Source organism: Tenrec ecaudatus, chromosome 3 (assembly GCF_050624435.1).
Source record: "Tenrec ecaudatus isolate mTenEca1 chromosome 3, mTenEca1.hap1, whole genome shotgun sequence".
In the NCBI taxonomy this organism is placed as follows: domain Eukaryota; kingdom Metazoa; phylum Chordata; class Mammalia; order Afrosoricida; family Tenrecidae; genus Tenrec; species Tenrec ecaudatus.
This window is the reverse complement of record NC_134532.1, coordinates 2,228,542-2,251,868: the sequence shown is the minus strand read 5'-3', so window position 1 is coordinate 2,251,868 and position 23,327 is coordinate 2,228,542. Positions and strand designations below refer to the sequence as shown.

Below are 23,327 nucleotides of genomic sequence, written 5' to 3'. Positions count from 1 at the left end.
TCTTATCTTAGGGGATTCTTTGGAGTTTGGTGCAGTTAGAAGCTACCTTCCCCTCCTGAAACCACTATGAGTTAAAAAAAAATCTCCACATTAATACACAACTATGAGTAGCTGGAGGAAATGAAACAGAGTTTAAAAAATCAGGAGAATGGTGGAATTAAGATCATTTAGAAATTATACATTCTAGAAGCGTATCCAGAAATACAGAAACAAATTTCTTGGTATGAAAAGAGAGGTACTGACCTATTTGATTGAATAATGAATATTGAAATGAGGTAAATATAGGGTCTTTCTTTTTGAGAAAAAATTACAACATAAAACAATTCAAGATGAGGCAGTTCTGTGTCTTTTAAGCCCTGTATCCTCAGGCTATTCCTCTGTGTGCACATGAAAAAACAGATGAAAGTGCTTTTCCATAATGTCAGTCTAATAACTTTCTACTATAGTCACTCTTAAGGTCAGTTCTATTAATTTGTTTAATATTTAAATTAAAGTATATTTGGATTTTTCATGGTATTTCAAAATGACTTACCAGTTAATTTAATTAAATGTTCATTTCTTTCAGTGACACAATTTTATCTTCAATTATTAGATAGATTGTACATTTTTCCTAAGAGTATAATACCTAGGAAAATCATGTAGAGATAATTATTTAGAAATAATTAAATCTAGCCCAGCAAGACTGATTCTCTTGGTCACAAAGACCTGTGCCTCTAGCTGCCATTTCAATTCCAAGTTTCCTTGAAGTTACCTAGCATGCAAAGTATGACACTCGGCTTAGAAACACATTTCTGAAATGTTTAGAACTTTCCTGTAATAGGATTTTCCAGGGGTCACTGAAATGCAATGATCACACTTTTTTTCAGCAGATTTTGTGCCGCATTAAATTAGCACAAGCACACAGTATGCATAAAAATGTTAGACAGTACCTTTAAGAAAAAATCATAGTATTGGCCTATTCACCCAGATCCACCTGGAGTAGCCATTTCTTTGTATAATAACAATATATTTGCAGCTCATATGTCAGCCTTATCAATATGATTAGTTCTCTCAGATCATTGTCTTCACTAAAGTTCAGGGCATCTGCTGTGATTGAAGGGTAGAAGAAATGGTCCACATTTTCCATGAGAATGTTTTGACAGCAACCAGGTTTTCGGAAAGTGTTGATGTGAAAGAACTACACATGCAGTTCCCCTCCACAACACCTATAATCTTCAAAATGCTTGTCTGTTCTGATACAAGGTAATGATGATCAAAAACGAACATCTGAGAAAGAGTTGGGTGTAACTATACAATCCACACTTCCTCAGAAGCAAATAGTTCCAAAGGTCACTGTTATCCTCACCCAGTGTAGCTTAGTATCTCTATGATAAATAGCAGGCATGACCTGTTGTAATTCATCAGTCCAATCCCCTTAAGCACACCAGCTTGTGTGATCAGGACGTGTCAACAGGAATAGGTATCAGAAGTTCTAAAACAAGTTATCAAATTGACATGAAGGAGTGTGGACAAAGTGGAGACCAAAACCCACCTGTAAGATAATTGGACAGTCCCTCACAGGAGGGCTACATGGAAGGGATAGTAAACCCAGGATGTGGTATAGCTCTATGAAACACATAACTATCCTCTAGTTCTTTAATTTTTCCTCCTCTTACTATCGTGGTTTTTGCTTCACCTCATTACTCCTGTTAGATCTCCATGTTCATTTGTATCATTAAGATCATTGGATGCATGGAAGCCAAGATAGATAACCCTTCAGAAATAGTAATGGGTATGGAAAGAGAAGGCGGGAGAGGGAGACGATAGCAATTGTGACTGTATAACCCCATTCAAGGGGAATGAATAACACAATTTCAAAATATATATAATAGCAATAATAATATATTATGTAATATTAAGGGTTCCTGGGGCAGAAGGTGGGGTGGGAGGGGAGAAAGAAGAAAGAAAATGTTTTGAAACTGATGGTGGTAACAATTGAACAGTTATGTTTGATCTAATTGAATGATGGCCTGTTATAATATCTGTAAGAGCCCCAATAAAATTATTGTAAAAAAGAAAGTGAATCTTAGACAGTGGGAGGAGGTCCTTGATCTGCCCAGTGCAATGAAGTGAATCTTAGACAGTGTGAGGAGGTCCTTGATCTGTTCAATGCAATGAAGCTGGATATCAGGATAGTTTTACTTCAAGCATAAGGAGACAGCATGATTTTGGACCTATTACACAAGCTATTACCCCAACGACAAGCAAGAAATTAAAAATAAACAAAACAGAAAGGCAATCGGAAAGGGCAAGGCAGTATGACGACAATACCAGATCTCTACCAAGTGGTTGTTGGTTCTGCATCAAAAACCTGGTGTTGCCAGACAGTTTCATGTAGACTTTCCAACATCACTTACAATACCCGTGGAGTAACAAGAAAGAGGAGAAAACATTCTACCCTTTTTCTTTGCTGCTTAATAAGTATTTTATAATTAAATAGCCTTCTGCAGTTCATCAACACACAATTATACCCTAAAGAATATACACAACGGCTAGGCGTGGCCTAGAATTGAACAGTGCACAAATGAATCACAAACTCGGGCCCTGTGACACTGTTTTCTACATCTCCTATTACAACCAGACTGGAAATTATGCAGAGGCAGAGCTACACTGAACAAAATCACTTTGACCTTAACCTTTAGTTTATATATACACATACATATGTGTGTACATATACATACATACAAATGTAATATATTATATATGTAAATATGTTGTTTTACATAAGTATATAATTCCTGTTGATACATGAAGAAAATGTACTCAGAAGATTTAGCACAATATGTTCACAATTAAAACATGAGATTTGGAAGAATAGCAATTAGGGTCTATTTTTAAACATTACATTTCTAGGAGCAAAAGTTGCCTTTCTTTGAAAAGGTTGTTTTTCTCCCCTTTAATTAAAAATCAAAATTGATCTTCCCCTAAGGAGATCTTAGATGACATGATTGGTTGACATTTTGCTAGACATGAAGTAGCTGACAGCCTTTCATGTCTACTGGAGAGGGTGTTCTGTCCTGCCCTTTAGTTATTCCTGGCAGTAAATACAGATGTTCTCATTTACTTTGTTTCTGCTGCAACTTTCAGCTTATTTCCTTGCATTGCCCTTCAATTTTTCCCTAAGGTCAGTAAAACATTAGACACATTTTCATTTGATATTATAAGTAAAATTAGGAAACATTTTTGGACAAAAGCTGGGAGTGTTAGCCATGGGAGATCCTGACTTTCACTTACTAATTAGAATAGTCTATGTAACATGACCTAATGGATGTCTTCATGGAATTCTGCTTTATAAAAGGCATGTTTATGCTTTTATTGGCCACCTGAATGGAAAAGAGAGGAAAAACAAAACACATCTTTGCTACTAGGATATTAAAAAAATGTTTCTGTCATGGTTATCTAATACTACCATAACAAATACCATAAATGAATCGTTTTAGTTAAAATTTCTTCTCTTACAGTTTAGAAGATTAGAAGTTCAAATTCAGGGTGGTGAGTCTTGGAGGTATTTCCTCTTTGTGTCAGCTCTGAGGGAAAGTTATTCACTGTCTCCTGCCAATGTTTGTGCACCTGATAGAAGGATGGAAAAGGGTTTTTCCCCAAGTTATCTCCCGCCCCAAATATATGTCAAACCTAGGATGCTGCTTGTATCACATGGTAAAAGAATACACTTGGAGGTCAACGCAAGCTGCTTAGAGGTTATTCTTCCTGAGGGTTATTAGCCATCTACAGCAATCAGACTGTAGAGTCTGTCTCACCCACACTAGTGCCCACTCCCTTCTGATAGGATAGTGGATTGCTTCCCTGAAGGAGCGCCCAGAGGCAAGGGCGAGCCCACTCAAGGGTGACCAAGGTCAGGCTTCCATGTCACACGTGTACCTCTAATCCTGTTGTTCTTAACCTTCCTAATGCCGTGACCCTTTAATACAGTTCCTCATGTTGTGGTGACCCCCAACCATAAAATTATTTTCGGTGCTACTTCATCACTGTAATTTTGCTACTGTTATGAATCGGGCGACCCCTGTGAAAGTGACCTTTGACTTCCAAAGGGGTTGCGACCCTCAGGTTGAGAATCGCTGCCTTAATTCCCTCTTCCTATTTCAAGTACACCCCTAGCTCATCCCCTTCCTGTGCCTATTGTACAGCCCCTTCCCGTGACGTGTGTGGTACCTGTAATCAGGGGGCTTTGCACGCCCCTAAGTATACATAGGCCTTGGAAATAAAGAGGAACTCGCCTCTTTCCCCTTCCCACTCTGCGCAGACCTGGCTGCTGAGATCATGGCTGTCCCAGAGATGAGCATGCTACTATGAAATGTGTCTGACTCCTTTATTTTACCTTCTCTCCTACCTCTTCTAGTCTCTACTAGTGCTGAACAATTTATCCTATGGACCCTCCCTCCCCATGATTGCCAGAGGATGATTACTCTAACACCTGATGTTCCTTGGGGATTTCCAGGTGTCTTGGCATCAGCATTTCCCTGAGTCTAGGCAGTTCTCAGCCTGTGGACTTAAGTCCAAATGATGTGCTCCACTCTCAGCAATTCTTTCTCAGTGCACTCAAGTTCTTCCTCATCCGCTTGCAGTTCTCTCCTCGCATCTCTCGCAATGTAAAGGAGAAGCGCCACACTTCCATGGGATCAGCTTTGTGACTTGAGTAAGGGTGTTTTAGCCAATACGGATCCCTTTATAATTTATTAGATGACATTAGCATGATTACATCATTACATAATAACCAAATTGCATCATTACATCACAAAGCTAGTCCACTTAAAACCAGGACCCAGGCAATTGACACATATTTTGAGGGAACACAATTAAATCCAGGACAATTTCCTTGTCATCAACCAAAGCAGTGACAACCTGATATATTGTCTATAGCAAATAAATCATCTAACCTTGATTTAATATTAATCAAGTCGGTATATATTTGAGATGTACACACTGTGACTCTTTAATAAAATCAAACTCTCATCATAGTCATCAGCACCACTACAAATCAAAAGGCCAGAAAACTTTTTTACGTGACTTGCTTTTTCATAGATTATTTCCTTGATGCTGAGATTAATTTGACTAGCGTCCAAGTCCTTATTACTCCCTAAGACATAATTTTTTTCGCACATATCATCTGACAGCTCCAAGGTTAATGAAACAACTTAGAAAATGGCTATTGTGAAGTTGCATGCTTGTATGAAGGTTGCAAAGGTTCTGTGTGGCATGCAAACCAGTTTTATGTCAGTAAATGCTTCATCCTCTTGTGTGAGTGATGAGAAAGGAACTCAGATCTTTCAGGAGATTTTGGTTTGTATTCCAATCACAGGAGAGAGGTCTGAGTCATGTGAAGTATTATTACACTAGTGGGTTTTTTTTCAGTCTCTGTATATATAGTGACAATGCCAAGACTACACACTAAAAAGAAAATGTTGGCCTATTATAAATTGTGTATGATGTAACATTACGAACCAATAATCACTATGGTAATTTAAAATACACTCAGAATGAATGGTGAACCAGAGATAGCATTCATATATTAAGGGCTCCATTTATATTTGAAACATCATATATCCTTACAGATAGAAGATAAAAGAATAAAAGTCTCCACACACAGACAAGAGGGTGGGGATAAATAACCCTTAGAACAATAGCTTTTGGTAAAACAATGAAATGTCTTTAGGATTCAGGCTCCAGTGCAACTTAGGTAAATAAACTCTGAAAATAAATAGGATTGATAAGAAATATGCAAGGAACCATGAGAGGAATCTATTGAAAAAATGTAACTGGTTAAATAATTTCTTGGGTTTCGAAGTCAGGGGAATGTTTTGGTGTCAAATAGAGTAAACAATAGTCTTGTTTTTCTTGGTACTCTCAGTTCTATCACTGAAAACGGTGCATCCTGGGAAGCCCTCTGTCCTGAGCAAACCAGCGGTGGCAGGCACATCTCTGTTATTTATGTTCTGACGTCAAAGGGCAAAAGAGGACCCAGCTCCAGCTCAACATAAGAAGGCAATCAGGTTTCCTTGGTGGGTGATCTTGTATAGATTTCTTTACCTCTCTGAGTTTCAACAGTATCCTCTGTAGAAGGGAGAAAACATCAAACCCAATACTGTTAAAAATAATGTGAACAAAATACCTCTCTGATTTGAGATGAATACATTGCTCATTCTTCACCAAATTGCAGCTGGAAAACAAAAGATAAATGTCGAAATCAAATTTACTACTAAAATGTTTATAACCCTATTTGTTAATATAGCTTCTCTTAAGATGATCACACAGGGAATAAAGTCACTTGAAATAAGCCTTCTTTATCTTTTTTCTTTTAAAAATAATTTTATTGGAGGCTCATGCAACTCTTATCACAATCCATATATACACCCATTGTGTCAAGCACATTTGAACAATCATTGTCCTCATCATTCTCAAAACATTTGCTTTCTACTTGAGCATTTGGTGTTAGATTCGCATTTTTCCCCTCCCTCCCTGCTCTTCCCTCCCTCATGAACCCTTAATAATTTATAAATTAGTATTACTTTGCCATGTCTTACACTGTCTGACGTCTCCCTTCACCCACTTTTCTGTTGTCCACCACCCCAGGGATGAGGTTATATGTAGATCCTTATAATTGGTTCCTCCTCTCTACCCCACCTTCCCTCCACCCTCCGGTATCGCCACCCTCACCACTCGTCCTGAAGGAATCATTCACCCTGGATTCCCTGTGTTTCCGGTTCCTATCTGTACCAGTGTACCTCCTCTGGTCTAGCCAAATTTGTAAGGTAGAATTGGGATCATGATAGTGGGGAGGCGGGGAGGAAGCATTTAGGAACTATAGGAAAGTTGTATGTTACATTGTTGCTACACTACACACTGACTGGCTTGTCTCCTCCCCAAGACCTCTCTGTAAGGGGGTGTCCCATTATGTTCTCTTTTGTCACTTTGTCTTGCTATGCCTTATTTTTTGGTGCATATTATTATCTCTGCAGGTCTATCTAGATAACATTGGCTGGATCAACAGTCTTGAGGAGAAAACAACAGCACCGATGGTTCGGGGGGTGCATGGGAAAGGGGGAGGTGGGTGGGAAAAGAAGTGGTGTTAACAAACCCAGGGACAAGGGAACAACAAGTGATCCAAATTGGTGGTTAGGAGGGTGTAAGAGGCCTGTTAAGGCTTCATCAAGGGCAATGTAACTGATACAAATTACTGAAACACAAATGAAGACTGAGTATATAGTGGGACAAGAGGAAAGTAAAAGAAAATAGAGGAAAGAACTAGGAGACAAAGGGCATTTATAGAGGTCTAAATACAGGCATGTACATATGTAAATATATATATATAGGATGATGGGGTAATAGATCTACGTACATATATTTATAGGTTTAGTATTAAGGCAAGCAGATGGACATTGGACCTCCACTCAAGTACTTCCTCAATACAAGAACATTTTTTTCTATTAAATTGGCATTTCATGATGCACCCCTTCCCGTCACAATCGCTGAAGACAAAGCGTGTGCTTAAGTAAATGTGGTGAAGAAAGCTGATGGTGCCTGGCTATCAGTGTCTTAAAGGCTTGAAGGTAAACAAGCAGCCATCTAGCTCAGAAGCAACAAACATGGAAGAAGCCCACCAGATTGTGTGATCATGAGGTACGGAAGGGATCAAGTATCACACATCAAAGAACAAAAACCATAGCATGGTAAATGAGGGGGAGTGCAGAGTGGAAACCCAAATCCCAGCCTTCTTTTTCAATGATCAGCACACATAGAAATGATTCTTCGAACAGAATAAATGGCTAGATTTTAAGTATGTAAGTAATGCTAACATCCTTCTCAACCATGTTTCAAGGTATGCTGTGTTTTCTCCCTGTTCTCTGCATCTCAGCTGGGTGATCCCTTGGCCTCTGCCTTGTTCAGTTGGCCAGTGAACTCACTTGTTCTCTCCTTCATGGCCTCTGCCTTGCTCCTCCTCTCTCGTATAGTCCTGGAGCTATGGCCTCTAGTGCCTCTGAGGCCTCTGCCACTGTAAGCAGGGAGCTTACATGCACCGAGCTGGTGTTCTCTTTCCCTGTTTCTGAGAATTTAACGCTTACATACTCACTGAAATCACAAAACTTACCCGTCCCCTCTATTAGCGTTTCACAAACCATGCTTGCCTGGTTCCACCCAATTGTTTGGTGAAAGTCACAAGACATGTATAAAAAAGCCATTCGAAGTAATTTCACTTCACTGTAATCTCTAAACTCAGCTGAGGTAACCAAAAGGTTATGTCTTGGCTCTTGTGTTCTTGTTTTAATTTTCTTCGGTTTTACCCTAAATTTGCACATTAGCAAGTTGATGGTCTGATCCCTGGCTTTGTTTTGATTGATGATATTGTACTTCACTCTTCAGAAATTTAGTGAATTTAACTCATGTTTTACATTTGGTGAAAGCACATGTGTATGTTTTTGTTGTGAGATGCCATCCAGTCCGACTCATAGCAGCCCTGTACTCAACATAACTCCACTATCCTTACAGTTGTTGAAAAAAAGGTATTTTCAATGAATAAGTTGTTAGCCTCGTGAAAGTCTGTCAGTCATTCCTGATGTCATTCCTATCACAAAGTTTTATTTTCTCTTAATTCTTACTTGCTTCTACCTTTGTCCTTTTAATAACAAATAATTATTCATGTAGTTACTTGTGTTTTATTGACTCTGCAAAGGCATTTGACTGTGCGAATTAAAATACACTATAGATGGAGAGCCTTGAGAAGAAGGAGCATTCCGAACACTTCATTGTGCTGCTGTGGAACCTATACATAGAACAAGAGGCACTTGGGCAAACAGAACAAGGCCATACGGAATGTTTTAAAATCAGGAAAGCTGTGCGCCAGGGTTGCAGCCTCTCACCATGCTTATCCAATCTGCATGCTTAGAAGTCATCCGAGAGGCCCGATTGAATTCGGACGTGTGTAGGACCAGGATTAGAGTAAGTCTGAACAAACGTTGGTATTCGGATAAGCAGCCTTGCTTGCTGAAAGTGAAGATGACTTGAAGCACTTGCTGATGAAGATTAAAGATTGGTGACTTCGATATGGATTACAACTCAATGTGAAAAAATACATTTTAAATCCTTGCAACTGGATCAATAGGATAAATGGAGAAAACTTTGACCTGGTCAAGGATTTTGTCTTTCATGCATGCAGAAAAAAAAAAAAGCTCCTGGAAACAGCAGTCAAGGGATCAAAAGCATTGCATTGGGTAATTATTCTGCACACTATCTCTTTAAAGTATCAAAACCAAAGAAAATTAATTTGAGGACTAAGGTGCCCCTGACCTAACCCCTGGTGTTTTCAGTTGCCTCCTCGTCATGTGAAAGTTGGATCTTGAATAAGGGAGAGCAAAGACGAATGGACACATTTGATTTATGGTGCTGGTCAAGAGTCCTGAAAGTTCACAGACTGCCAAACGGCAGAACTGTCTTGGAAGAAGTACAGCCAGAATGCTTGTTAGAGGCAAAGAAGAGGAGACTTTGTGTCATCTAGTTTGGACATGTTATCAGGAGAGACCAACTTCTGGAAACAGATATTATACCTGGTAAAGTGGAGGGGCAGTGAAATAGAGGACGTCTCTGGACAAAATGGACCGACACAGTTACTGTAACAATGGGCTCAAACATAAGAACAATTGTGAGAATGGTGCAGAACCAGGCAGCGTTTCATTCTGTTGTATATATGGTCACTGTGACTTAGAGCTTAGTTGAAAGGACTCGCAATCAATGTATTGTGGTTTCATGGTTAATTTCAGATTGAAGAAGTTAGCGAAAGTCCTAAATTCCTTTCTCATTGGCTTTAGTGGTTGGTATGTCAATGTGAATAATATTAACTGGTCTTCCATGTAGGCCATAGTTGCCTCTTATCCTGTTATCACTAGCAGAATGCCGTTAAGGAAAAATCTTGAAGTGTTCTTTTACAAAATGAGAAGATGCTATTATATCATGTCAAGCAGAAGAAGAATGTCCATAAGAATGTCCAAATCAAAATGGCCGATAAAAGTCCATTTCAGCTCACTGATGCCTAGGATATTTTGTATTCCATCTCATTTTTTGATGAATTCAGATTTTCCTGGATTCAGACTTTGAACATTCTGTTCTCTGGTTAATAAGGGATTCCTGTAGCTGCATCTTCTTGTTTTGATTGTGCCTTATCAGCAAATGAAGTTCGCAAATGCTTTGCTCCATTCAATCCACTAATGTTAGCTCTCCTTTGAGAAGGCAGGTCTTCTCTGGTTGTACTTTAGTGCCTTCAAAAATGAGGAGTTCCTTTGTCGAGATATCAAACAATGTTCCATTGCTATGCATAAGTTTTTTCAGTGCATTTTTTCCCTTCAGAAATAGGCGGCTTGTTCCCTCTTCCTAGTCTCAGTCTGGAATCTCCACAGAAACTTGTCCCTATTGGTATTTAAAATACAGATGTCACTTTCCAGTATCATCTCAACATGCAACCCATCACAATTTTAAAAAAACAAACTGACAGGCATGTGACTTTTTGTATTAGTCTTTGTATAACTTTAAATAAATGCTACTTCATTACTCTACAAAAGGTATCTTGGTAGGGCAAATGAGGAAGCAGTCGGACAGTAGTCAAGTCTTTCAAACCTATCAAAAGGCACCTCACTAGACAGGTCTGATAATGTGTTTCTGAAAGTGAAGTCTTGACAACTCCATGAAGTTCTACTGTACAACACTTGGGGTTTCCATAAGTTAGTGTAGACATAACAGCAACTGGTAACTAACAACACATTTTCTTATCAATAGCCTTTGCTTTGTTGGAAATTAGAAGTTACTATGCATCTTTATCAGGAGCTCTGGTGGCTTAGTGGGTCTTTTAACTGCAAGATCAGCAGTTCAAAACCACAAACTGCTACACACGAGAAATGTAGCTTTCTACATCTGGAAAGAATTGCAATCTTGGAGAACCACAGGGGAGAGTTCTACTTTGTCTTATAGGGTTGTTTTGAGACAGTATCAACTCAGTGGCAGAGTTGAGTTTTCAGATGCAAATTTTCCTTTAAAAAATATTTTTTTTTTCTGATTAAACTTTGTTTTAATGGGTCTTAAAATCCTGTGACAAATTTTTGGTCAAGTTGTTTTCCATTTTAAAAGTACGGATTTTAAAAACTAATAACTTAAAACTGCCACACAAAAAAGAAACATATGGTCCACAAACACTCTTTTCCTTTTGAAAGTTTTATGATGCTTTGTTATCATCAACCAGTCTTTTACTATGAAACTTAAATGGCCAATTGAGACAAACAGTGCTGAGACCGTTCTTCCACCCCTGATTAAGGCTGGAGTGGCAGGTCTGATGGATAATATTCATTTAGCCTTCTGAGCCTTCTGGGCAGACTTGGTGACTTTGCCAGCTCCAGCAGCCTTTTTGTCCACTGCCTTAATGAAACTCACAGCAACTGTTTGTCTCATGTCTCGGACAGCAAAATGCCCCGCAGGAGGATAGTCAGAGCAGCTTTCCACACACATGGGCTTGCCAGGCACCATATCAACAATGGCAGCATCACCAGACTTCAAGAATGTGGGTCCATCTTCCGACTTCTTGCCAGAATGGCGATCAATCTTCTCTTTGAGCTCAGCTAACTTGCAAGCAACGTGGGCAGTGTGGCAATCCAGCACAGGTGCGTATCCAGCACTGATTTGGCCTGGATGGTTCAGGATGATTGCCTGAGCAGTGAAGCCAGCTGCTTCCATTGGTGGGTCATTTTGACTGTCATTAGCAACATTGCTACAGTGAACATCTTTGACAGAGACATTCTTGACATTGACGCCTACATTGTCCCCAGGCAGAGCTTCACTCGAAGCTTCATGGTGCATTTCAACAGACTACACTTCAGTGGTAACATTGACTGGAGAAAACCGTACCAGGTTTCAGAACCCCAGTTTCCACTCTGCCCACAGGGACAGTGCCGATACCACCAATGTTGTAGACGTCCTGGAGAGGCAGGTTCAGGGGCTTGTCTGTTGGGTGCGTTGGTGGCAGGATGCAATCCAGAGCTTCAAGTAGTTTGGTCCCACTGGCATTGCCGTCCTTACAGGTAACCTTCTACCCCTTGAACCAAAGCATACAGCACTTGGTTCCAGCATGTTGTTTCCATTCCAACCAGAAATGGGCACAAATGCTACTGTGTCGGGGTTGTGGCCAATTTTTTTAATGTAGGTGCTGACTTCCTTAACAATTCCCTCGTATGTCTTCTGGCTGTAGGGTGGCTCAGTGGAATCCATTTTGTTAACACCAACAATGAGCTGTTTCACACCCAGTGTGTAAGCCAGAAGGGCATGCTCACTGCTCTGCCAGTTCTTGGCGATACCAGCTTCAAATTCACCCACAGCAGCAGCAACAATGAGGACAGCAGTCAGCCTGTGATGTTCCTGTACTCATGTTTTTAATGAAGTCTCTGTGTCCGGGGTCATCAATGATGGTCACATAGTACTGGCTGGTCTCAAAGTCCCACAGAGAGATATCAATGGCGATGCTGCACTCCCATTTGGCTTTCAGCTTCTCCAAGAACCCAAGCAGACTTAAAGGAGCCCTTCCCCATCTCAGCAGCTTCCTTCTCACATTTTTCGATGGTTCTCTCGTCGATCCCACCACATTTGTAGATCAGGAGACCAGTTGTGGTGGACTTGCCAGAGTCAACGTGTCCAATGACGCCGATGTGGATATGGGGTTTTCCCTTCCCATTTTGGCTTAGGTTTTGCGATGGTTGTCACCGACACCTATATTCTGGCGGCAAACCCTTTGAGAAAAAATATAAAAATATATATTTTAAAAACCGCCACGAGTTTGGACACCATAGGCTTTCTTCACTACTTTAACACTGAGTAGGGATTTCACAAGCATGGGGTATGCTACTATTTTTTGCTTTTTACTCAGCTATCTTTTGTCCAAAGAAACGATATGGGCAAAATCATTCTAGTTTCATCTGTTGCCGCTACTATAAAGAGAGTATATGGCTTTTCTGATTAGTAATACTATGATGGGCATCTGGGAGAATGAACACATCAATCTTGGAAGAAGCACAGGCAGTGAGCTCGTTAGACATAAGGGTGACTAGACTTTGTCTCACATGCTGTGGATATGTTATCAGCAAGGATCAGTCTCCAGGTAAGATATCAGACTTGGAAAAGCAGAGGATCAGAGAAACAAAGGAGGACCCACAATGTGCGGAATGGACGCACTGTTTGCAACAGTGGCCTCCGATATAGGTCAGATTGTGAGGATGGCACAGGGATGGGCAGTGCTTTATTCAGTTGTTCTGAGTGGGAACCAAATTCCTTGCACCTACCAACAGCTCTTACATATTGCCAATAAATACAACTAAGGAGCTGTTGATAGCATCAAATGCATTGATTTACCTTGTTAGACAATTTAAGATTTATTAGACATGGGTGTGGCATTTATTTAATTTTATCTCAACTTGACATACATGAAAGTGAAGGGATGGAGTTTAGCCTGTCGATCAGGTCCCAGTCTTATGAACGCACTTGAGGGTGTGATTGAGATATATAACTCTATGGAAGCTGGCCTCTCTCTCTGCCTTGACTTTCATGCCTGCTGAATACTTGGAAGAGCTGCCAGAGCGTTGCCATGTTTGTATCAACCGTGGATCTACATAACTGTGCATGCACTGGCCTGTGATCTTCCTGCTTTCTGCATAATTCCAGGTAGCTGCATAAGTCTGGAGAGGGACTTATAAACTAGTATCATGAACTTATGGACTTGAGTTGAACTGGGCTGGGATGTTTTCTTAATATACAATTAGTTCTTGATATAAAGCTCTTATTTAAAAATATATCAGTGTCTCTGAATTTCTTTCTCTAGTCAACCCAGCTAAACACAATTGGTAAAATTTTAATATATAATGTAAACTTTTATAATCTAGTCATATATTCAGTTGTAATTTTCAGTGATTGCCCTATTTCTTCATAGTTTTATCACTTATCATTCAAAATTAACTTAAATACATGCAGTATTTTACTATTAATGAGAAATAAACTATAACTCTTTAATGTTTTTATTGGCATCTAAAGAATAACATCCCTCTTATTTAAAAATTCACTTTTAGGAAAAATTTACTATAGTATCTACTGTAAAGATAAAATGGTTAGCTTTTAACATATTTTCAAAAGACTATCAATTAATGTAATATGCATTTAATAAAGTATTATCTGTTTACATGCATATAAAGTATCTAAGTATCAAAATATACATACAAGATTTGACTAACAAAAACATAATGCAGTTATACTTTTTTTTGTTAATCATTTCATTAGGGGCACATACAACTCATCACAATCCATACAAACATCAATTGTGTAAAGCACATTTGCACATTCATCGCCCTCATCATTCTCAAAACATTTGCTCTCTACTTAAGCTCCTGGCATCAGGTCCTCAATTTTTCCCTCCCTGACAACACTAGTGTCCCTCATGAACCCTTGATAATTTATAAGTTATTATTTTGTCATATCTTACACTGTCGGATGTCTCCCTTCACCAACTTTTCTGTTGTGGGTCCCCCAGGGAGGAGGCTATATGTAGATCCTTGTAATTTGTTCCCCCTTTCTACTCCACCCTCCTGGTATCGCCACTCTCACCACTGGTCCTGAAGGGATCATGCGTCCTGGATTCCCTGTATTTCCAGTTTCTATCTGTACCAGTATACATCCTCTGATGTAGGCAGATTTGTAAGATAGAACTTGGATCATGATAATGGGGGAGGGGGAGTATTTAGGAACTAGAGGAAAGTTGCATGTTTCATTGTTGCTACACTGCACCCTGACTGGCTCGTCTCTTCCCCATGACCCTTCAGTAAAGGGATGGCCAATTATCTACAGATGGACTTTGGGTCTCCACTGCACACATACCCTCATTTACAATGATATGATTTTTTGTTCTTTGATGCCTGATACCTGATCCCTTTGGCACCTCGTGATCACACAGGCTGGTGGTATGCTTCTTCCATGTGGGTTTTGTTGCTTCTGAGCTAGGTGGCTGCTTGTTTACCGTCAAACCTTTAAGACCCCAGATGCTATATCTTTTGATAGTCGGGCACCAACCTCTTTCTTCACCACATTTGCTTATGCACCCACTTTGTCTTCAGAGATTGTGTCGGAAAGGTGAACATCATGAAATGCCAGTTTAATTGAACAAAGTATTCTTGCATTGAGGGAGTACATGAGTGGAGGCCAAATGTCCATTGCTACCTTAATATTAAACCTAAACATATATGCACATAGATCAATTTCCACATCCTCATACATAAATATATGTACATGCCTTTATTTAGACCTCTATAAATGCCTTTTGCCACCTAGCTCTTTCCTCTATTTCCTTTTACTTTCCTCTTGGCCCGCTATCATATTTAGCCTTAATTTGGGTTTCAATAATTCCTCTTGGTTACATTATCCTTGATCATGCCCTACCAGGCCTCCTACACCCTCCTCACCACCGATTTGGATCCCTTGTTGTTCCCTTGTCCCTGGACTTGTTTACACCACTACCTTTCCTCCTACCTCCCTCTCTCCCATGTCCCCTGGAACTGTCAGTCACATTTTCTGTCCTCCAGATTGTTCATCCAGCCTATCTTATTTAGACAGACCTGCAGAGACAATAACATGCACAAAAACAAGACAGAAAAACCAAGCAACAAAAGAAAATAAAACAACAACAATAAGCCAATGACAAAAAACAAAACAAAACACAACAACAAGAAAAAAAGCCTGTAGTTAGTTCAAGAACTGTTTGTTGGCCTTTAGGAGTGTTTTCTGGTCAAGTCTGATGGGGTGCCAAGCCCTGGCCCCAAAGTCTACTTTTGGTATTCCCTGGGGACTTCGTTGCTCTCTTCCCCTTGCTGTTCTGTTCCACGCCCTTAGTGTTATGCCTTGGTGTGGTGGGATCAGATCAGGCACAGTTCCCACACTGTGTCTCCAGTGTTGTCCCCTGTAGGGCTATGGGTCAATGAGGAATGTCGTGTCTCACAGTGGAGCCGGCCATATTGTCTTCTCTGTGGTTTCGCTGCTCTGAGTGGAAGTATCATGCTCAAGGTTTGGTGGGCCAGGATGTGCTCCACCCTGTCTTCCTCCCCCTTCATTTGCTGCTGTGTGCTCTGATCAGACATGTCCCTCTCCCAGAGCTGCTAATTCAGTGCTCTCCTCTGAAATAAATTCTTCTGGGTGGAGGGGCAGGTGTCCATGTAGTTGGTATTGGGGCTGGCCCCTCAGACCCCTCCACTGGTTCCCTACTCGATGCCGGCATGTTGCATTCACATCTTGGAGCACTGGGTTGAAATCTGGTCCCTTGCCCTGTGGAGATATAAACAATACCCTCCCTTTGGGTGGGTTAGTGCCCTGTTCCCCTGGCAGTTATGCTTTTACAGTAGTTTATACACATTTATAATTCAAGTTCCAATTTTTAATTTTGAGGCTGATTTGCTGTATATATTTGCCAGCTGTATCCTGTGTCCTCAATTTATAAATCTACTATTTATCTAATGTCATTTTATTTGCATAGATTGGAGGTCTAAAAGATATCTATAGATGTATAAGCTATATAATTATTGAAATAAACTTCTGGTGTGGGTAGTCAACTACATATCCATAATAATGTGTCACTTGATCAAGTTTAATAATTACTTTTTGTTGTTGTTTACTTCTAAAGCAATATACACATCCTCCTTGGGCTAACTGATGCTCAGTACCATAGAGTTGATTCTGTCTTCTAGCAACTCTCCCTATTGAGCAGATTAGAGTTGGTCCTGTAGAGGTTTAAAGCTGAAAATTGTTATGGGAATTGGAAAGCCTCGTTTTCATCCTGCAGAATGGTTGGTGGGTTGAAACTGATAGCCGTGGGGTTACCAACCCAAAGCATAGCCCACTAAGCCACCAGAGCACGTTCCTCCTAGAAGAAGAAACTTCAGAGCTGCCACCAAAGTCAAGTCCTTCTCATCACTATCAGCTTTAAAGCAACTTCTTACTAATTCATTACAAAGAATTCTGAAATGATAGTTTTGGAGAGGCGAAGGGGTCTTTCAAAATCACTGGATTCAAGTTCTTCAAAAACAAATTGAAACTGGAAAGATAAATGAAACAATGAATCATTTGCCTGAAAATCATTCAGATTTGGTAAGGGTAACCAGATGAGCACTTAGAAAGTAGAATTTGGCCTGAAAGACTAAGCATTCCACCATATTGTATAGTCATGTTGTATGAAACTAGCTTATGATTAATATGTCATGTCATTTGTTAACAATTGCCAGCACTGTTTTTCACACCTATTTAAGGGGTTTACTTTTGGGGGGTTGTGTGTGTGTTCAAGCTATTATTAAAAAAGACAATTGTTGTAGATTATAATGTATCCTCCATCCCACCAATTTAGGTTATTTTCCTAACCTCTGGTGCTGTATACATGGCCTTATTTGGAAATAGGGCTTTTGAATGAGTTATCTGTAAAGATAAACAAGGTCATTCCCAAATAAGGTGGATTCTGATGCAATCTAATGCGTGTCCCATAGAAGGGGAGGAGAGACACGGAGTCAGGTAATAAGGCCGCGTGACAAAGGACGAGGCAGCAACTGCAATCACCTAGAGCAACTATAACCAGACAAGCAAGGAGTTGACCCTAGAGCAGTGGTTCTCAACCTGTGGGTCACGACCCTTTCACAGGGGTGACCCAATTCACAACCGCAGCAAAATTGCAATGAAAATCATTTTATGGTTGGGGGTCACCACAACACGAGGCACTGTGTTAAAGGGGCGTGGCATTAGGAAGGTTGACAACCACGGCCCTAGAGCCTTCAGAAAAAAGGATCCTACCAACTCCTTCAGTCTACTAGCTTCTAGAACGTGAAGCAATGTTTTCTTTTCATAAGCTACTCGATTTGTAGTGTTTTGTTGCAGCAATCCTAGATCACTAATACAACACCCTTTCTCAGCATGGAGGTCAGCACAACCAGGCTGCAGTGAGGAGAAAGATAGTGTTTCTCAATTAAAATGCTGACTTCTGGACTCTAGGCCTTGCAGAAGCAGTCAAAATCTAAATATTTAACCAGCGTTTCAGGTGATGTTCAGGTACAGGTACAATTTAGTGGGACTCACCGGCCTAGAGTCTATGAGCTTGAGAATTCCACTACACTTAAAATCAATTTTGACTTGTCCTAAATTATTATTTTTGTGTTCTTTCACCTCATGTTTCATCTTATAAAAATCAGTAGTAAAGGTGTTTGGGGGGGAGGGTTGGCAGTAATTATTTTCAACGCAGCTACTAGTCAGGAGTACAAAGGAAATGAGTTGTTCTAGGGAAAAATAAGACACTCCTACTTGAAACATTTTATTTGTCCCTTTATTAGCCTTTATTGCGGAGAAAGAAAGAAGGGTTCTCTACTCTCATAAAGAGCGACAGTCTCAGAAACCCACAGGGGCAGTTCTACCCTGTGCTGTAGAGAAGCTGGGAACTGGCATCAACTCATTGGCAATAAGAAGGAGGGAAGGAAAAAGACAGGGAAAAAATAAAGAATCCAGATGAGAGGAACCACCTACTTGAGCCCACAACAGTGCATTGTTTATGTTTGTCTGTCCTGAGTCATAACAACTCTATGTATAACAAACAAAATGCTGCCCACTGCTGTGCCATCCTCACAATTGTTGCTGTGTTTGACCTCATTGGGACAATATATCTAGTCAAGGGACTTCCTTTTTTTCACCGCCCTAGATGATGCACCGATGATAAAAAAGAAAAGAAATTATCACAAGATCTTGATTTGCAATCCAATTCAATAACACGTGCAACTATGGAAGTAGAGAGAAGACAATGACTGGAACACATACACAATAACAGATCATGAAAATGGACACGTTGGCTCTGGGACCCTTAGACCAGGCTCAGGGTATTGATGCATGGCTATGCCGTCCATCCCCCCAACTACTAGGAAACATGCATCTGTAAACCATTAAGGATGCGACCAGACCAAATACCTGGGGGCAAGACCACCCTCCCTTGACTGGCCTAGGAGCTGTAATTTACTGTCAAACACACTCAGCCTGAGGATAGCGCCACCACATCTGTAGTTAATAGTATGAACTCAAATGGAGGCTGAACTTAAGTCAAGACTCAAAGGAGTTAGGGCTCCCCTGTAAACCAAACCCTTCCACAAAACAAGTGCTCTCTAATTGAAGCTCTCGGACACAGTTGAAAAACAAACAAAAATTTCCAGGAACCAACAGACTATTACCGCTCGGAATGGAAGATCTAGAAGTCTGGAGACACAATCTGCAGCTGGTCCACTAGCTCCTCGTTATCGGTGTCATCAAATAGAATAATTAGAATACAATGGAAATTCTGTAGCCCACCCTACTCTTCTTTCTTTACATAAGTCTGAGATTCCACTTGTTCACTTAGAAACCTACAACATAGCTTAAACACTCTGTACTAAAAATGTTCTGTAGTAAGCGTCTCAGGGAATTGGCAAAAAAAAAAAAAAAATCCAGAATCAGAATTAAGCAAGGTGAATTCAAATTAAAATATATTTGTGAACTTGAAAATTTATCTTAACTTCTTCAACCAGATTCATTATACATAAAACTAGGAGGTTGAAGGAGATGGTCTAGTTCCCTTGGTTATAGGGCTTGCTAGCTAAGAGAGTTCAATGCGTCACTGTCTCCGTCCATCCCAGCGGACTTTCAAGAACGCTTTCTGTTGGCCAAAAGTACATGGAGCCCACAAGCGGATCTAACAGGGAACTATAAGAGAATGGAATAGATAATAAATATAACCTGCAGGTTAATTGCTCTCTTGATTCAGTTTTATATTTTCTTGTTCTTGTGTATTTTTCTCCTCACAGGAGTTTAGAAAAGACCCCTCACTTTGGGATAATTCTGGGGAAAAGAAGCGATGCAGTTCTGGTCAGCTGTGTACTTGGTCCCTAGTTAAAGTGCCCTTGACGTTACACACACAGCTCAGATCTCTCACAAAGTATGAGATCCAGTTGAGGATTTCATAGTAACCCATTCAGGCCATGAGTAGGAGTGTCGTTTCCTTAAATCCTCTAACTCAGGAACCTAAAAATGCCCGCGACGTGAATAGTCTTGTCATAAGACCGAGAGCATTGGAAAGTCAATTAAGGGGGTTGTAGCTAGTTGTAGCCCAGGATACAACTGTTGTAATATGGGGGTTGCATGTTATTGCCATTTCATTTTAAGGTATACCTCACTGCTGCACATTATTCCACAAAAGGTTTTGTGCACTGAATTTTGAAAATTGAATGACCTTTCAATACATCATAGTCCTGCATTTTCCACAATAATGAATTTTCTATAATATTAACAATGGTTCCTTAATTATTGGTTTATTATAAGTATTAATTATGAAATTCAATATATACAATACATATTTATATGACTAAAAATAACCAAACCCGTTGCCCCTGACTTGACACTGATTCCTGGAGATCTCACGTGTACAGAATAGAAATGCTGCATATGATTTTAAGGCTGCGATTTTCTAAAGCAGATTGCAGGCCTTTGTTCTGAGGTGCTTGTAAGCAGGGGTTGAACAGGCAATCTTTAGATTAATAGTCAAGTGTTCCGTTGTTTGAATGCTTTATATCCATGTTTATGCGGTTTAACTGATGATCTTAAGTTCATTCCTACAGCAAGTAGCATTCCGTGTATAACTGAAGCTCGGGGTGTCTAATCGCCCTCATCTGGGGGTTCTCTTGTTTGAAATGATTATGGGTGGTTAGACATGCTGTAGTTCAGCTACAGCCTGGAATACTACTCACCAGTAGTAAAAGGCAGACACTATGGACATAATCAATAACTTGGTTACATTTCAGAGAATTATGTTATGTGCTAAAGCCAATTCCCAAATGGTTCCATTTATATAGCATCCTGAATATTAGAAAATGATAGGAAGAGAGAACAAAATAGTAGTATCCAGGAGTTAAGGACGGGCTCAGGAGAGCTGAATTCTAAAACAGTAACAGAAGGGACCTTTGTGTTGATGGATGTTTTTTCTGTAACCTGGTTGTATGAGTTAATACACTGGTTGGGATATTTTAAAAGAGTTGCAAGATGTTACTATTGGGTGTGATCTGGTAAGAAGGTACATGGAGTTTCTTTAGTATTTCTATAACCATATGCCAATTTAAAGTTGTTTCAAAATAGAAAGTGTGACAAAAATATTGATAATTTTCATACTATTTCCTAAGGAAGTTTCCAATAAATTAGGCTGCTTCCCATGTAATTTTAAGTGACGAGTATGGAGCGTAGCATTATTAGTTCATGATCATTTAACTTTCAGATGCATTGGTACATAAGATTATTCGCTCTATATCAATATTTTCAATGCTACCTTGAGCTTTGGGTTCATTTCTCTGGAGCCAAAATTAAAGAGATACTTTCTCTAATTACTATGTGTTATTATTCTTTAAAAGAATGCAGATTAAGGTCAAATAGTAATTTTCTAAATAGCTCTCCAGGGCATGAGAGCTTTCCTAAAGCTCTCATAGCTAAAAGGTTTGCTGACTGCAAGTACACTGCAGCAGGCCGTGTTTCATTTCTGCTGTACAGCGTCCCTGTGAGATGGAGCAATCTGATAGCATCTACAAGAGCAAATACTGGAAATGCTGATACATCAATGTCTCTATTCTGTAAGCCTAACCCTCAATTGGATAGTCATTAATGCCAACAAAAGTGTCCAAACTATTTCTCTCTTTCCCACAATAAAGCAGCAGTCACTCATCAGAGAAAAATGGATTGAAATTTAGGACAAAATGGAGCACACGGACAAAGAAATGAAGTGCCCAGACTCCCCCCAATTCATTGCACTTCTCAGAACTGAGGTAAAGTCTGCGATGAGCATGGCGGAATGCTGAGGACCAGAGGAAGACGTGCCTCACGTAGGGCATTAGGATGGCCAATCTTTGTGGGGGTTTTAATCATTTTATTGAGGGCTTTTGTAGCTCTTCCAACAATCCATACACCCCGTACCAAGCACATTTGTACATAGGTTGCCACCATCCCTTTCAAACATTTTCTTTCTACTTGAGCCCTAGGTATCAGCTCCTCATTTTTAACCCTCCTGTCTCTACCCTCCCACCCTCATGAACCCTTGATAATTTATAAATTATTATTATTTTCATATCTTACACAAACTGCAGTCTCCCTTTAAGAGCATTTTCATTGTTCGTCCCCCCTGAGGGGGCAGGGGAGCAGTTGTATGTAAATCATTGTGATCAGTTCCCTCTTTCTTCCTCCACCTTCCCTTTACCCTCATGGTATAACTCTTTCCATTATTGTTCCCGAGGGGTTTATCTGTCCTGGATTTTGTGTTTGGAGATGTCTCATCTGTACTAGAGTACATGCTCCGGGCTAGCCACATTTGGAAGGTAGACTTGGGGTCATGATAACACGGGGCTGGGAGGGGGAGCATTAAAGAACTAGAGCAATGGTGTATGTTTTGTCAGTGCCACACTGCACCCTGGCTGGCTTGTTCCTTTCTTGTGTCCTTTCTGTGAGGAGATGTCCAGTTGTCCACAGATGGGTGAAGTAAATGGAACAAAGGAATATGTAGAGACAAAACTTTAAAAATCGTGATCTAAGAGAGAATCAGTCCAGCACAAGAACATCCTGATTATAGAAAGCATAGAAAATCTGGGTTAAACCAAAACAAAGATCATGTTCCAAATATCCTGGTGTGTGTGTGTGTGTGTGTGTGTGTGTGTCCCTCCATGTGTCCGTGTCCCCAGTTTCCAGCAGTCCTGATGTATTTGTGACAGTGTAGAATTGTGCCCCTAGGCTTTTCAATTGCTGGTTTCAGCAGGAGATTGCTAGAACTTTGTTCTAAGGCGCTCTGGGAGGACACAGAGCATCACAGTTTTGGTTACAGTCTTTGAACCATCTGAGGCATCCAGTGGTTTTGTGTTTTTAGAGCAGTTATTTTATTAAGAAGGACATTTTATATCAGAATGCCATGTACGCCCTTTGTGGTTTGTATATACATATTGTACAAATCAATTGTGAATGTTTTCATTATTAGAGTAGAATATGTCTTATTTTTAGAAGTGTTTTTAAGCTCAACAAGCTTTTTCAGAAGTTAAAGAGTACCAAGTTTATTTTAAAAATGAAGAGCAGTCAGCGCATGCTCATCTGCAATACTGTATGCCATTGCAAAGGGCTCTGGGACTTCAAACACCCAACCACCTCTGTGTGAGAGTAAGGACTAGTGGAGGACGAGGAATTGGTTCAACATAACG

General features: G+C 40.1%; 1 pseudogene; it reads right to left on the bottom strand.

Moving 5' to 3' along the window:
- Nucleotides 1-11,202: 11,202 nt before the first annotated feature.
- On the bottom strand, nucleotides 11,203-22,435 carry LOC142443115 (elongation factor 1-alpha 1 pseudogene; annotated as a pseudogene).
- Between the last annotated feature and the right edge of the window lie 892 nt (nucleotides 22,436-23,327).